General features: G+C 46.7%; 1 long non-coding RNA gene across 1 annotated transcript; it reads left to right on the top strand.

Annotated features, from left to right (window-relative positions):
* The first annotated feature begins 410 nt into the window (after positions 1–410).
* Positions 411–3035, top strand: LOC139360215 (uncharacterized). The gene is made up of 3 exons (XR_011617436.1): positions 411–728; positions 2024–2098; positions 2824–3035. It is a non-coding gene; the product is annotated as an uncharacterized lncRNA (long non-coding RNA).
* The last annotated feature ends 2405 nt before the right edge of the window (positions 3036–5440 follow it).

The following is a 5440-nucleotide window of genomic DNA, read 5'->3' as shown; positions in this document are numbered from 1 at the left end:
GATGGACTTGTCAGTACCCAGCACACAAATGATGTGGTTCTTCTGCCTGCTCTCTGCCCACAGGCATCATTGATACATACCTGTGGTTCCAAAATGTAGATAACGTGACTCTTTTTTTTCGGTGGGAGGGGACATGTCCACGGTGGGGATTTTGACATATTGCTTGGCACAGCATTCATGTTATTTGACTCTCCTCTCAGCCTTAGGCTCTACCCACTGGGGTAATTGTGACATATCTGAGTGCAGCCCCTAGGTTTTGTGGCTCTCCTCTTTTTCATGATTCCTACTCATAGCATGAATTGTGACATACGTCAGGTTTTCTCACCTAGGTTATGTGACTTTCCTGTCTTTGCCCTTCCATCAGAGGGTATTGTGACATATTGCTAGGCCCATTATCTAGGTGATGTGACTCCCTTTGCCTGCCTGTGCACCACCCAAACGGGACATTGTGACACATCTCTGAACCAATTTCCTACATAATGTGCCTCTTCTCTGCTGCCTGAGAAATGCCCCCAAAGTGGATTGTGACATGTCTCTGGGCCCAGCACCTGAATGTTGTGACTCTCCTGCCTGGACTCTATGTGGAGGAAATATGATGATATGTCACTCGGCTCTGTACACAAACGATGTTACTCTCCTGCCTGGGCCTTGCTTATAGAGGGGATTGAGACATTTTCTAGGTAAAGAATTCAGATGATGTCACTATCATTTCTCAGCCTTTTCTGCAGGTAAGATTGTGACTATTACTCAGCCCAGCACACAGATGAAATTTTTCCTCTTGTATGCAAACCCAGCCAACAATTGCTATTGTCACCATAACACATGAATAAAGACCACTGTTGAGGTCCTGAATCTTATATGTGAACACATCAACAGTTGGAACTGTGACTGTCATATATATATCTTGCCAGAAGAGGGATGGTGACTCATTTCTGGACTCAGCTCACAGTGATGATGGTGATGACTGTCATACCTGGACCAAGCCAATAAGAGAGATGTTGAGTCTGGTAGCTAGGCTTAGGGGTCTGGGTCTTTTACTTGTAGGAAGGCAACAGATGATTATGACACTTACACATATGGTATAAAGCTCTTGGGGAATACAGAGTGTCATTACAGGGCCCAGTCCACAGGTGAGATTGTAACTCTCCTATACACACCTAGCCAACAGTTTGAATTGCCACCCTCACACATAGACTGAGCCCATTGCTGAGGTCCTGAATCCACACATGAACCTATTCCACATTTGAAATTGTTACTGTCATATGTGAATTCAGCCACAGGTTGGATGATGACAGATTTCTGAACCCAACTCACTTGCACAGTGAACCCAGACAATAGAAGATGTGTTGACTCTTACATTTAGGCTTAGGTCAAGGAGAAAGATTTTGTGTTTCTCACTTTTATGACGGTCACAGAAAATTATCAGACTCACTCCTATTGTATAATGCCCTCAGGTTGTACAGAAAGTGTCATTAAATAACTCAGCACAAAGTGGAGATTTTGACTCTCAAGTGCACACCGAGCCAAGAGTAAAAATTGTCATCGACACACATAGACAGAACCCACTGGTGAGGTCTTGAATCTCACTCTCAGATGAGTCTACAGTTTGAATTTTTTATATCATGTTTGGATCCAGCCACAGGTGAGAGAGTGACTCATATCTGAACTCAACTAAGTGACACAGTAATGACTTTCATACCTTGATCCAGCCAATATGAGAGGCGTTGACTCTCATACCTGGACTTAGGAAAAGAGGTAAGATCATGAGTGTATACCAGCACTAATGTCTCAAAGGGGATTGTGACTCTCACTCAAACAGTATAAAGCCCTATGGAGGTAAGGAGAGTGTCATAAGAGGACCCAGAGCACAGCTGAAATTGTGATTCTTATGTGCACTTCCAGCCCACAGTAAAAAGTGTCACCCTCCCACATGAATACAGACCACTGATGAGCTTCTGAATTTTACATTTGGACGCAGTTGAAAGGTGAAATTGTGATTCTCATATGTGGATTTTGTCCACAGGTAGATGATGACTCTAGGACCAGGGTTCATCACACCGGTGAGACTTTGACTCTGACACCAGGACACAGCCTGCAGGTGGGATTGGGACTCTCATGCATGGATTCAGTCCATCATTGAGATTGTGACTCATATACTTGCATACAACTCACAGGAGGTGTTGACTCTTACCTGAAGCTGGGACATGTGTGGAATTGTGCATCTTAGCCCTGGACCTTCCCACAAGTGTTGTTGTGACATATACTTTAGCCAAGCACCTGAGTAATTTTACTTCCCTGCCTGGGCCCAGCCTTCAGAAGGGATTGTGACGGATACCTGGGTCAAACACCTAAGTGATATGGCTCTCATGCTTGAGCCCTACCCACAGAGGGTGTTGTAAAATGTCACTGGGCCAAGAACTTAGGTCATGTGACTCTTATTTTCTGCCAGGACCCTGGTCACAGAGCCCATTGTGAGATACCACTGAAACCAGTACCTCAGTGATGTGACCATATGGCCTGGGCCCTGCCCACAGTAGGTATTGTGACATACCTCTGAACTCATTACCTAGGTGATATAACTCTCCTCTTTTGCCTGCATTCTGCCCCCCTCAAAATGGACTGTGACATACCACAGGTCTTAGCACTTAGGTGATATGATTCTCCTCTTCTGCCTGGGCCCTGGCCACAGGGGAAATTGAATCATTTTACTGAGTCCAGACTGCAGGTGATGTGACACTCTATCCTAGGCCCTGCCCACAGGAAGTATTGTGATATATCTCTGTGGCGATAATTTAGGTGCTCTGACTCTTCCATTCTCTCTAGGCCATGCCAATTGAGGGGGATTGTGACATATTTTTGGACCAGCACAAAGGTAATTTAAAACTCCTGCCTAGGCCATTCCCATAGAAGGCATTGTGACACATCACTGGTCACAGCACACAGGTAATTTAACTCTCCTTCCTGGGCCCTGCCCATAGGGGATATTGTAACGTATCTTTAGTCCAGCACTTAAAATACGTGACTCTCCTAGCGGGTTTCTTCTCCACAGGTGAGAATTTCACATATAACTGCACCCAGCACACAGGTGAAATTGTGACTCTAGTATGCTCATCCAGCCAACAGTTACGAGTGTCATCATCGCACATGGACAGAGAACTCTGGTGAGATCCTGAATCTTGTGCACAGACACAGTCCACAGTTGGAATTCTGACTGTCATGTGTAGATCCAGCCACAGGTGTGATGTTGACCTATTTATGGAGTTAACTCACAGGCACAGTGATGACTCTCATACCTCGAGCCAGCCAATAAAAGAGATGTTGACTCTTTTTTTTTTTTTTTTTGAGACTGAGTCTGGCTCTGTCGCCCAGGCTGGAGTGCGGTGGCCGGATCTCAGCTCACTGCAAGCTCCGCCTCCCGGGTTCACGTCATTCTCCTGCCTCAGCCTCCCGAGTAGCTGGGACCACAGGCGCCCGCCACTTCGCCCGGCTAGTTTTTTGTATTTTTTAGTAGAGACGGAGTTTCACCGTGTTAGCCAGGATGGTCTCGATCTCCTGACCTCGTGATCCGCCCGTCTCGGCCTCCCAAAGTGCTGGGATTACAGGCTTGAGCCACCGCGCCCGGCCAAAATGTTGACTCTTATAGCTAGGCTTAAGGAAACTAATAGGGTCCTGGGTCTCCCACCTGTATGAAAGTCACAGAAGATTATGACCCTCATGCATACTGTATAAAGCCCCCTGGTGGAACAGAGATTCATTACAGGACCCAGCACACAGGTGAGATTGTGACTTTGTTATGCAGACACCGCTGACTGTACCATCACCCTAACTTATAAACAGAGCCCGCTGGTGAGGTCCTAAATTTCACGGCCTGACACAGTTCACAGCTGGGATTGTGACTGTGATATTGAAATCTGATCACAGGTGAGATGGTGACTCATTTCTGGATCCAGCTTAGAAAACGGTGATGGCTCTTCCACCTGGACTCAGCCAAATGGAGAGATGTTGAGTCTGTTAACTAGGCTTAGAGCAGCACGTAAGGTTCTGGGTCTCCTGCTTGCATAAAGGTAGCAGAGGATTATGACACTATGCATATTGTACAAAGTCCCCCATTGGTCCTGAGAGGGTCATAACAGGGTCATAACAGCACACAGGTGAGACTGTGACTCTGGTTTGCACACAGGCAGAGTAAGGATTGTCAACCTCCTACATGGACACAGCCCACTGTTGAGATTCTGAATCTCACAACCAGAGCAGTCAAAAGTGGCAATTGTGACTCTCATACGTGGATGTGGTCCACAGGTGAGATGATGACCTTAGACCAGGAGGCAGCACACCTGGAAGCTGGGACTCCTCTACCTAGACGCAGTCTGCAGGTGTGACTGGGGCTCTCATGCACAAATCCTGTCCACCCTTGGGATTGTGACTCACTGACTGAGACCCAATTCACAGGAGTTCACTCTGATACACAGAGCCAGAACATGTGTGGTCACTTTGGGGTAGGAAGTTAACAGAAGACTTTAGAGGTATTGACTTGACAGGAGTGTGTGGGGATTTTATGTAGCAAGACTGAAAGTTTGTTTTTTTTTTTTTTTTTGAGATGGAGTCTCACTCTGTCCCCCAGGCTGGAGTGCAGTGGCGCGATCTCGGCTCACTGCAAGCTCCGCCTCCCGGGATCACGCCATTCTCCTGCCTCAGCCTCCTGAGTAGCTGGGACGACAGGCGGCCGCCACCGCGCCCGGCCAAATTTTTTTGTATTTTTAGTAGAGACGAGGTTTCACCATGGTCTTGATCTCCTGACCTTGTGATCCGCCCGCCTCGGCCTCCCAAAGTGCTGGGATTACAGGCGTGAGCCACCGCGCCTGGCTGAAAGTTTTATTAAGAGTAAAGACTAATTTTTTTTTTCTCCATTTTATCTCCTAAGGCTAGCAGAAAGTATGGCACAACGTGAGTGCTCCACACACATTTATCAATTAAATGAATAAATACACCCCCTTTGTAAACGGTCGAGCTGTGCAAACCAAGACTTTGTTATTATTGTTTAGTTGATAGAATCAAATAGAAGGTAATAAACTGTAAAATTCAGAAAGCGCTATTAAAAGTTTGATGTTACTTCGGCATTCTTAGGTAAAATAGAGTAAAATTTTTAGTTTCTAAGTTTGTGGCCATTATAAAATTAAATTGCTACGTGAGGATGAAAAATGAAATCTTGGCCGGGCGCGGTGGCTCAAGCCTGTAATCCCAGCACTTTGGGAGGCCGAGACGGGCGGATCACGAGGTCAGGAGATCGAGACCATCCTGGCTGACACAGTGAAACCCCGTCTCTACTAAAAAATACAAAAAAACTAGCCGGGCGAGGTGGCGGGCGCCTGTAGTCCCAGCTACTCGGGAGGCTGAGGCAGGAGAATGGCGTGAACCCGGGAGGCGGAGCTTGCAGTGAGCC

The sequence above is a fragment of the Macaca nemestrina genome, chromosome 20 (assembly GCF_043159975.1).
Source record: "Macaca nemestrina isolate mMacNem1 chromosome 20, mMacNem.hap1, whole genome shotgun sequence".
NCBI lineage: Eukaryota > Metazoa > Chordata > Mammalia > Primates > Cercopithecidae > Macaca > Macaca nemestrina.
The sequence above is the reverse complement of the archived record's forward strand: the minus strand, read 5'-3'. Positions and strand labels throughout refer to the sequence as shown.